We start from the raw sequence: 12,092 nt of genomic DNA on the forward strand, positions 1-12,092 counted from the left end.
TTTTTATGGATAAGGATGCCAAATCTCAGACAAATTATCACTGGTCCAAAGTCACACAGATAGTAAATGGCTTTGATTCCAAATCCATACCCCGACTTTCTATTACTGCCCTGTCTCTTTCATGCCCCAAAATATCACAGGCTCCTTAAAAACAGATCCCGTCTCTTCCACTTTCTTCCATTGCGTTCCCTGGACAACACTGGATAGAGATTATCTATGGAAGCATTCCACAAATTCTTGTCAAATGGGATCAAGCAGAATTCTCCAGCGTTTGACTCCGTGACAATGGTGAGAATAAACAGTTTTCTCACCATTCAGAAACTTGTGAATCCGAGGTCATGTTCCCAAACCGCAGGCAGATAAGATTTCAGTAACTCTTTCTTTAAACGTCCCACGGACAAAGTGTGGATAACAACCATGTTATTAGAAATCTTGGCAAGTAGCTCCCAGTAGCACTCTGTGTCAGCACAGCAAGTTAGGCTATCAAGACATTCACATCCCCAAGAGCACTGAAAACAAATACAAACTCGGGCACCTCATGGAACCAGGAATTATGAATCCACAGCAGGATTTGCTCTTCATCATCCAGTAATGGCTCTGATTGAAGGGATGTTCCTTTCCTGGATGCTCTCCTGATTTTTGGACTTTTCTCTACCAACCACAGCAACCCTTTCATCACAGAAATTCAATCAACCCTTGGGGCCTCTTCCTCTAATCCGGGTCAGCCACGTTGACTCCTCCAAATCTCTCTCAGCTTTACTCCTGAGTCTCTGGACTTCTTTCTCCACCATAGCTCCATGGTAAGTCCATTCCCTCCCTTCCTTTTTTTCAACTTCCATTCAGCTACCATTAGAAAATAAGCTCCTTAAGGGGGAGAACTTTAATGTTTTTTTACTCCTTTTTTCCCCTAGGACTTCAAAGAATCCCTAGGATATATTCTTTTGTTTTCTAGTCATTTCTTCAGTCATATTTGATTCTTCATAAAGAAGGGCTGGGGTTTTCTTGGCAAAAACATTAGAACAGGTTTGCCATTTTCTTCTCCAGCTTATTTTACAAATAAGGAAACTGAGGCAAACAAGGTTAAGTTCCTGCCTATGGCAACAGAGATAATAAGTTTCTGAGGCCAGATTTGAACTCACAAGCAAGAATCTCCCTGATTACAGGGCCAGTACTCTATCCACTGCACCACCTAATATAATAACTGCTTAATAAATGCTTATTGATGACAACAAAGAATGCTATGGATTGCTGTCCCGTTCCCAAATCTGTAGTGCCTTGTCTGATAATACTGTATATCTTTGATCTTGATTTAAGGATAAGATAATATATTTGGAAATAAAAGGGACCTAACAAGGATAGTTGAGTGTCACAGTGATTAGAATATTGACCTTGGAGCCAGGAAGATCCGAGTTCAAAACTTTTTATTCACTTAGTAACTGCAACACTCTGGCCACCCACTTTTAGACTCACCTATAAAATGGAAATAATACTACCTGCTTCCAAGAGTTTCAAGTGAGATAGTATATATATTTAGAAAACTATAAAACACTTGAAAAATAAATTTATATAGTATTTATATAGTGCTTACTATGTGCCAAGCACTGTGCTAAGGACTTTGATCTTCACAACAATCTTGGAAGGTAGATGGTTCTATTGTTCCTATTTTATAAATGAGGAAACTGAGGCAGGCAGAGGTAACATGATTTGCTTGAGGTCACTCAGCCAGTAAGTGTGAACGGTCAAATTTTAACTCAGGTTTTCCTACTCCAGGTCTAGTATTCTATAAATAGACATATGAAATTTATAAATTCATGTGTTTTTTACATATATATTTCTTCATATGTTATATCTACATATGGGTTTGTCTAAAACTTTTTCCAACTATGTCTTCATCAAAATATTTGAAGATCACTGATCTAATCCATTTTACATTTGAGAAAACAGGCCAGCTACATTTGGCTATTGATCAGAAGTCTATTCAGACATCATAGTTTGTTTAAACAGAATAATTCCTCTTAAACAGCTCACTGCTATTAAGAAACTTTCCTTTTTGCTTTTGTTCTTGTTGCTTCTTGTCCTTCATACTGAAAGAGTGACTTTGGGAAGCTGCTACAAGTGAGCTGGATTTCAGTGAGGGAAGCTAGGCAAGGTCACCTGCCTCACTTTCCCCTCCATAGCCATGTGGGTCCAGTGGCCAGATATAGATCAGACCACTGGAGATGGTCTTGGATGTATTGAGAGAACTTGGCCTTCTTTAAGCTAAGGTTTTCAACAGGTCTTAGTTTAATTGAGGCAACACCCATTCAGTGATTAAGGCTAAGCAGCAAATAAGGCAAAGAATCTCCACTTCCACCTAGTCAAAAACAAATAACCCTAAATAAATAAATGTCTGGGAAGGAGAGACCTTTTTTAAAGTAAAAAAGCAAAAGAAAATAAATTTCAAATTACAAGGACAAAAAATGTTCTCAAAATGTTGCTATCTGTATTATGGCCCAACAGATGGAATCTTGGAGTCAGAACTGCAGGGAGGCCTGGCCAGAATGGCCTATGCTTATCTTGCAGATAAGAAAATATCTGAGAGCAGCTGTAGTCCAGGGTCACACATCTTCTTATAGGATGATCAACTCTGATGTGCTTGGCTCTTCTCAACAATGAGGTGATTCAGGCCAGTTCCCACAGCTTTGTGATGGAGAGAGCCATCTGCATCCAAAGGGAGGATGATGGGGACTGAGTGTGGATCACAACAGAGTTTTTTCACCTTTTTTGTTGTTTGCTTGCTTGTTTCCCCCCACCCATTTTTTGCTTTTTGATCTGATTTTTCTTATGCAGCAAGATAAATGTGGAAATATGTATAGTAGAATTGCACATGTTTACCATATATGGGATTACTTGCTGCCTAGGGGAGGAGATGGGGGAAAGGAGGGAAAAATTTGGAACAAGATTTTTCAAGGATAAAAACTATCTTTGCATTTATTTTGAAAATAAAAAATCTATTATTAAAAAAAATTTAAGAAGTCATACTTTTTGGAGACGATTAAGGTTTCCTGATTCCTAGTCCAGAGAAGATGCTAATTTTGAATAAATCATCAATTCCTGAACTCAATTCCCCCAGTGACATATAGCAAAATGAAAAAAAAAAATGTGTTATCTTGAATTCAAATCCTCCTTCTGATGTTTGAGACCTCTGAAACTTTGGATATCATTTAATCCCAAGTTTCTTTATCTGTAAAATGAAGGGAGGGATGGGATAGATTTTGGGTCTCTTTCAACTGAAAATTAAGGATCTCATGGTATTCTGTGTTTTGCAGTTTTCTATCTTCATATATTTTTATAACTTCTCTCACTTTTAAATTAATTACTAATCAACAATCATTTATTAAGGGTCTATTACGAACCAAGCATGGATGGAAAAAGGGAGGAAGGAAGGAAAAGAGAAAAGGGAAGAATAGATGGAGAGATGTGTGTACCTGTCAGAAGGTCTTACTTTGAAGTTCAGAGAATCTAGAAAAAGGTTAGATGTTGGGGATTATTAAAGGAAGACTCTCCAAGACTTTATTTTCAATGTTTCATACATATCTCCTTTTTCATCTGCCACAGCTATGTTGAAATTAGGACTTGGAATCAGAAACACCTGAATTCAAATCCAGTCTCAGACAGTAGCTATGTGATCCTGAGCAAGTCATTTAACCCTGTTTACCTTAATGTCCTCACCTTTAAAATGGAGAAGGTAACAGCGCCTATCTCTGAGCATGGTTATGAAAATAAAATTATATATATATATACTTTGAAAACCTTAAAACACTAGTGTTATAGTAACAGTAATAATTATTTTTAGAACTATATATAACAAAAATAGTCTTCCTAGAGTAGGTGTATGAATTTTAGTACAGACATCACTTGAGCTGTTCAAAGATCTATTTTCATTTCTTTTCTGATTTTCGTCTGGGTTCCATATAAGTGAAGTTATTGCCTATGTGATAGCCGGATAAAGGAGGCAAAACATGGATAAAGTTTAAGAACTTTCCCTGACATCTATCTCTCTTAATAGTGAAAATTCAGGGACTAACTTTTATTGTTTATGAATATAGAGAAGAAAATGACAATTCCAGTGAAAATTTTACCTGAACAACATTTTTGTTTGTAAAATTTTCCAATAACAATGGGAGTTATACTGCTGCTATATAAAAGACAAGATTTTATTGTAAACAAAAGGCTCCAGGTTTTTTGTGAATTGGGTCTAACTCGGTTCCTTTTAGAACTCATTCTTGGCAGTCATTTAGTCTTCACTGTATCAAGAGATTTGACTATGAAGAAATCAGCTTTAGAAAAAAAGCGATATAGGTGGATACTGGACAGGGTGACAGCCAATTATGTCTTTCCATGTTACATCAGGTCTCCTACTCACACCCTAAGCATCATATAGCTATAATAAGATAAATATCATAATATAGAATAAAAAGAACTACAAACTGGGCAGCTAGGTGGTACAGTGAATAGAGTACCGGTCCTAAAGTCAGGAGGATCTGAGTTCAATTCTAATTTCAGACACTTAATATTTTCTACCTATGTGACCCTGGGTAAATCACTTATCCCCAGTTGCCTCAGGAGGGAAAAATCCTACAACCAATCTATTTTTGCAAATCTCCATAACAGACTCATTTCAAAATCACATGAAAATACTAGAAAAGTATTCTGACTGATTTGTCACAATGGAGGTACAGGCTTCCAGTCTCATATTCTCACAGTCAAATCAAGCCAAACTAAACATCTAATTTAAAGATAACAAAACACAGATGCAATATGGTGAACCTATCTTTAACAACAAGAAACATCATTAATGTAAGTTTTCCAGCCTACTTGCAAATAGCCACTATATTATTAGTAGCCCATATCAAAAGATTTAAGTTAATCTATTAAATGGGAAAATTATCACCCCACAAGATAAAGAAGTTCAAAAAGTCAGAAATTATATTTTTCTTCATTTGTTTCTCACCCTGTACTTCAAGTAACATTCTGCACATAGTACATTTTTCACAGATATTTGTCAAAACTGATGTTTTAAATATTTTAAATCTTCAGGGTAAAGATTATTTGGTTAACCTCATCTTTAAGGCATGCTCTTTGAACATCTCTTTTCTCTCCCCATCCATTCTTCCACACATGTACATTTTTTTGTATAATACAAACCTCAAAAAAGTAATCAAAACAAGCCATTTTGAAGAATACGATTTTGAGAGTGGGGTAAATATGGACAGGAGAAGGGATAGTTATTCCAGAACAGAGAGATACTGTGATACTTTAATATCCTGTGATGTAATCAGTATAATAATGAGTTCTGTTTGGGCACAAGAGATGTAACCAAAGGAATATAATAGTGGACAGTTGGTTATGAAGGATCAGAACTCAAGTCGAGAGTTTGAGACTGGATATATAGATCTAGAAATCACCAGCTTGGGGATGACCATTAGATTCTGAAACCTGGAGAGATGAGTAAAAGAAAGAAGTGAGAGCCCAGGTGGCAGCCTTGGGGCATACGCCATTTAGCTTTTAGGAAACAGATTATTATCTAACAAAGTGGAGCTAAAAGGGTATCATATAAGAAAAAGTAGAGAAAGGGCAGCTGAATGGTTCAGTGGATAGAGCACTAATCCCGAAGTTAGGAAGATTCCATCTTTCTGAGTTCAAATCCAGCCTCACCCATTTACTAGCTGTATTACCCTGGACAAATCACTTAGCCAAGTTTGCCTCAGTTTCCTCATTTGTAAAATAAGCTGGAGAAAGATATGCCAATAAACTGCAAATAGGGTCAAAAAGAGTCAGATACTACTGAAAAATGATTGAATGACAGCCAAAAACAGTGATGAAAAATCAGGAAGTAAAGAATAACCAGGAGTAAATGTAATCAACAAAAGCAAATGCCATAAAAGGCATTTTAAAATAAAAATGGCATAACACTGAAACTCAAGAAAGAAACTAGGACTGGATACATACACTATTTTAAGTCAAAATTATGCAAAATAGGGTCTTTAGTTTTATATTCCCAATGAAGACATATAATATGAATCTGAATAATGAGATCACATCATGGGATTCATTATTTGCATTAGAAAATGAATAACCTTTGTCCAGAAGTCAATTTTCCAAAATCATAATGGCTCACATTTATATAACACATTATTGTTTTCAAAACATTTTCCTTATGAAATTTCTGAGGTAGAGAATGGTCATCATTTCCATTTTACAGATGATGAAACTAAGATGCAGAGTGACAATGTCATTCTTTCAGTTTTATATCACCTGCAATTATCAGGCAGAAGTCAGATCCAGATCTTCTAAGACTTTCAGGGCTTTCCACTTTAACACACGACCTCACATGTCATCCTCACCATCATTTATGGAGCATCTATTATTTTCCAGTTACAAAGGATAAAAAATAAGATATGGTTCCTGATCAGAAGAAAGTTGCAATATACTCTGGTCTCCTCTAGCTCTGAGGGGGATCATACTGCCCAAGACTAATAGTGAAATCAGAGTATCCTGGAGGAAAAAATGTGTTCTAATTCAAAGTTGTTATTGTTCATTCCATTCAGAGCCAGTCCACTAAAAGGCAATGCAGTATGGGGAAGAACACTGCATTTAAAATCAAAGGATATGGATTCAAATTCTGGGTTGCCTCTGTGATGATAAAGACCAAGTTAATCCCATTCTCTAAGTCTGAATACCTCACTGGTAAAAATAAATAAATAAATAAAGAATTTGGTCCTATTGACTGAGATTAAATCTAATACTCTATTGAATCATTTGACAATTTGAGGGAATATGCTAAGTGCTGGTAACACTAAAAATTTTGTGTTGAATCTGCATTCAACAAGATGTGAGTTCAAATCATGATGGAAAGCATTTAACAAATGATTGCTCTGACAGAGCAAACATACTCGTTTCCCCAGAACAAATAATCTTTGAAAATATTTTGCTCCTGGCCGGCAATTTTTAATTATATGTGAGTGGGTCCATTTCACAAACCATCTCGCCTTTAGCACTTCCTCCAGTACAAAGAAAACTAATAACCAAGAGACTAATAACTAAGACTAAATAGCCAAGAGAAATAACAAGGCAACTTGAGCCAAACTAGGAAACAAAAATTGTTTGAAATCCCTGAACCAATAAACTAACAAGTATTTATAAAGTATCTACTATGTGCCAGGCACTATATTAGGCACTGAGGAACCCAGCACAAATATTAATATATATATTTGTGAAAAGGAACAGAGCACTAAAACATGACTCATGGTGAAGGGGGCACCTGAGTTAAGTTTTCAAGGAAGCATGATGACCATCCTGAAATACATTCTGATACACATTCTGATATACTTCCCCAATTCCCCCTCAAATGATGAGACTAGCTCCCCAGAGGGCAATTGCTACTATTTCTTTAGGATTCTAAGAGTAACCCTAAGAATTTGTGGTGTTGTCTCATATTGTTGCTTGAGTCCCCACTTCTGTGCTCCCCATTAAGTATCAATCGGATTTAATAAGCTTTTTTTAAACTTTGTTATAAACAAGTATAACAAAGACAATTCTTATTAAAACATCTCCCTCAAAATGGAGGAAGGGGTTGCGTACTCTCCCCATGCACATAAAAGGTCCTTGGGGAAAGGTTTAAATTTAAGGGAGTCCACGTGGCTAAAGAATAAAGTGAGAACTCCTAGTTATTAGAAGTTTTTTTCTCTTTCCTGGAACCCTCATGAAGTTCCCTTTAACTGTAGTTTTATGTCAGGCTCAGACAGTCCAAGAATAAGCATCCCTGTAGAATTTTGATGATGCCTTTCCTTGGTGTAAGATGCCTTGCTCTGACTCTCAGCTCCCGATGTAAACAATTCAGTCAGCCATTGACGTTCTGAGGAGATCACGATTATTGCTGATGGATACTGCTACCGTGGCTTATTGGGAATCTCTTGGCTTTTCTAAATTAAAGGAGGGAGAGAGAAAATTCTCCCTTCACTTTCCTTCTGTTGCACAAAAAATAATTCCTGCAGGAGTCTCTGACTACTGGATTTGATATTCACTTTATTGGTCTGTTACTCAAATGCAAAAATGTAACCCCAGATTACTTTTGATTGATTGATTCAATTGAGATGTTTGGGTCTTTGGTGACTACAATAATTTTGGGTAAAGGAAGCAATCTCCCATCCTTCCAGAAGAAAAATCTTTTGAGCAGTGTTAAGGAGGGAGGTTATTTTTTAACTTGATAATATTCAATTAAACTCTATTTTTGCAACATGTGCTGTATTTATTGAATGGTTTTATGTGCTATATTCTTAACTTTTAAATTGTTGAAACTTTTATCCCCTCTAAAACATAAAACTCTATTGCAAAAAAATTGCTTTGTATTTCCATATGGCCCTTGATTTTTTTTTTTCTAGATTGGCGATTCCTAGCTCTGTAATTTTAGCCAATACCATACAGCATCTACTTGAAACCTTTAAAAAAATGTTTAAGTGATGCTTTTTAAGCGGCATTCACATTCTTCTTTAAGGATCATCTTTTTTTCTCCTAACTACATTAAGTTCAGTTTATAAATCTGTGAATATTTGTTGAATTTAGCACTTCACACCCACAGTAAATAGAGTATTACTTTGATGAAATCAAATCAACCACAGGGTATCCAATAAAAGAAAACCATGTTTTTATATTATTAGTTGGTTAAGCATCACCAAAAATATATTATCTCCTAACTAATTATGGGGATTCATAGAAAATAACTTTCTCTTACAAGAACCTCTAAGTAAGGTTGTAAAAGTTACCAAGCAATGTTAATGCACTATAAAATAAATCAGTTCCAGATTTTTTGTCTGTAACTTGGCAGAGTGTTCATTTCTGAATTCTATGTTTATCAGGATTTTTTTTAAGTCTTAATGGATCATACTAAGACCTTTTAAGTAATTTATTGGGAGAAGAACAGAACTTTTCCATTTGGATGTTTTTATGTTTGCAACTTATCTAGCTAAAAGCGTCTCAAAATTAAAGATGCCTCATGCACTCAGAAATAAAACATATATGTCAACATGAAACCTTCTTGGAGTTGGTTGAAAATTCTCAAGTTTCTGACATTTTTCCAAAGTGTTGTGTTTTCCTAAGTGATAATGAGATAATTGAAATTTTATTTGGTTTCTCACAGATGAAAACTGCTAAGAATATCTATAGGAAAGACAACCTAATACAAAGAAAGAGCCGTAGATTTGTAGCTAGACAAGTAAATATTTGTTTGTTTCTCCTGCTATTTGTATGACCACGGGCAGTCATTATTCAACCTCGTGTCTAAGGCAATGACAACAGTGTTTACAGAAGGGGAAGGGGAAAGATCAATGGTAATGCAAGACACTCTGCCCATACTTATGATATGGGATAATAACTTCCAAACCATTTGACTAATGAGGTAGTTATGACTAAAGTGTTTTGGGTCAACATGAGCTACTGTGCTATGATTTACATGAGGTATATTGGTTTCTTAGCTCACTTCCTCCATTGTTCAAAGCTTATATGTGTATTTGCGCTTTAAGAAATTCACTATAACAAGATCACAAGAAGTTCAATATCTTAGAATCTTAGATTCAGAAGAAATTTCTGCAGCCATAGAAAAATCAGGAGTTAAAGAAGAGTACCTCCTTCAACATTCCCATAGTCCAATAGAATCTTCTGTAAGACCTAGAATGAGGGAGAAATCAATTCCCTGCAAAAGTATTCCAATCCCCTTTTGAACACCTCTGATTTGTTGTTGTCATTTTTTTTCATTGTGTCTGAAACTTCATGACCCTTTTGGGGGTTTTCTTGGCAAAGATACTAGAGTGGTTTGCCATTTCCTTCTCCAGCTCATTTTACAGGTGAGAAAACTGAGGCAAACAGAGTTAAGTGACTTGTCCAGAGTCACAAAAGTAGTAAGCTTCTAAGGCCAGTTTTGAATTCAAAAGTATGAGTCTTCCTGATTCTAATTCTAGTGATCTTTAACACTGTCTAAATCCATCTCTCTGATACTAACTCATTGGTTCCAATTCTGATTTCTGGAACGATGTATTGCTCTTCTATATGGTAGTCTCTCCCCTCTCCAATCTATCTTCCCCGTAACTGTCAAATTAATATTTCCCCTAATACTTCCTCTAGAATCTTCAGGGACTTAAAGCATTTGAAGCCTATAGAAATGACTCCTGTGTCTGTTCTTCTACTGTGAAAATATTTCCAGTTTTGTCAAATGATCCTCTTCCTGTGATATGATCTCCAGGGTTTTTTCCCTTTCCTTTTTGTCCTCTAATGGATTTCTAGAGCTTAGAAATGTCCATTAAAATGTGGAACCAAGAATGCTACATAATTTTGTAAATGTTCTGTAAGGAAGCAGACCAGAGAAGAACTCTCATCTACTAATCCTGGATATTATTTCTCTCTCAATTACAGTTTCATCCTTTGGATACATATAAGGTCATTGAAGCTTCTGAGTGGGAATTATGACATGGTGTAAAATGTGTTTTAGAAATATCACTTTGGCAGCTGTGTCGAGAATGCATTGGAGAAGGGAGAGACTTGAGTCAGGGAAACAAATCAGGAGGGTTTATTTATTATAGGAGAGAGATGATAAAGGACTAAATTAGGGTGATGGATGAAGGGAGTAGAAAGAATCACCTACATAAGATATGCTGTGTCCTGAAAGGAGTATTCAGAACTCTTTCCATGAGTTAGTCTTAAACTGAAGGATCTTTCAGTCCTTTTGTGAGTCAAACCCTTATAGCCAACAAAGAGTAGCTCAGGTCAAGTCTGTTTTTTGGGAAGCTTTACTTTACACTTGGCAGGAAGCCCCCTCCAGGTTTATTTAATAGTTGGGCTGGGGGTGACTAAATCTCTTTCGACTCCCATTATCTTTTTTAAAGCTAGTATTAAAACCATGGAGATTACCCTAGAAATTTAGTTACCAATAAATACTGAGCAGGCACCTTAAGTCTACCTTCCATAAACAGAATAGCTGGTAAATGCAATCAGGATAAACAATTTTTTATAAAGATCTCAGGAAAATTAGGCAGCTCATATTTGTATTTTGGTCACATGCCATTAGAGTCTTTTTGCTTTAAAATTATATTACCTTTTCTAAGAATAAGTATCACACCATAAAAAATACTTCCTTATAGCCCACCTAATGCCTTGAAATTATTACACCATTATAAATCAAAAGACTGGTTTAGTTTCATGATTCATTCAAGATTTTGCCTTGAGACAATGGTGACTCTAATTAATTCCAACATGGAAATATGGGAATAAGACACAATATTCCCTTAAGGTACCACTTAACTATCATGAGAAGCCAATACTTAATGAATCCCAACCCCATGCTGAAGTATAATTGACCCTCTCTCATCTCTAGTTTCTCAATTTAGTATTTTCAACAAACATTACTTTTTGGTAAACACTTATTCTTTAAAGTAAACAGCAAGACATTTAGAGTTCCAGGGATGAGGATAGAAATAGAAGAGAACAGCTGACTATGATTAGTGCAAGTTTTAAGTGACTTGGGTACTCAGCCTCAAAAGATTGCTTTGAAAATCAGATGCCTTGAGTTCACCAGTTGCCAGGGATGGCTTGACAACTCCTGTGACATGGAAGAAAGGCAAAAGGAGAGAAGATTAAGAGGAACCTTCCATATTTCCTTTTTGGAGACTTTTTAACCCGAGTCTCAGATACCCATTGCCCTCTGGAATCACTTTATTTGCATTAAGATACTGGTGCTTGCACATATATTGTATCTAGGATATACTGCGACATATTTAACATATATAGGACTACTTGCCATCTAGTGGAGGAGGTGGAGGGAGAGAGGGGAAAAATCGGAACAGAAGTGAGTGCAAGGTATAACGTTGTAAAAAATTATCCTGGCATGGGTTCTGTCAATAAAAAGTTATTATAATAAATAAAAATAAATTAATTAATAAAACAAGATAGTGGTGCTTTAATATTGAATGTTTCCTAGTTCACTTCATAATCTGAAAAATGATCTCTCCTAGGAAAAGTCAACAATTAACACAAAAACCCAATGTTCTAACCCTATTAAATTA

At 35.8% G+C, this 12,092-nt stretch overlaps 1 protein-coding gene across 2 annotated transcripts in view; it reads left to right on the plus strand.

Moving 5' to 3' along the window:
* Window positions 1-445: 445 nt before the first annotated feature.
* BBOX1 (gamma-butyrobetaine hydroxylase 1) overlaps window positions 446-12,092 on the plus strand; it is a 102,460-nt gene continuing 90,813 nt past the window's right edge. Inside the window, exon 1 of one of the 2 annotated variants that reach the window (XM_031943457.1) lies at window positions 446-800. The gene's annotated coding sequence lies outside the window, so the exon portion shown is untranslated. The remainder of the gene's footprint in view (window positions 801-12,092) is intronic. The other variant, XM_031943456.1, reaches the window with a different exon arrangement.

The sequence above is a fragment of the Sarcophilus harrisii genome, chromosome 6 (assembly GCF_902635505.1).
Source record: "Sarcophilus harrisii chromosome 6, mSarHar1.11, whole genome shotgun sequence".
NCBI lineage: Eukaryota > Metazoa > Chordata > Mammalia > Dasyuromorphia > Dasyuridae > Sarcophilus > Sarcophilus harrisii.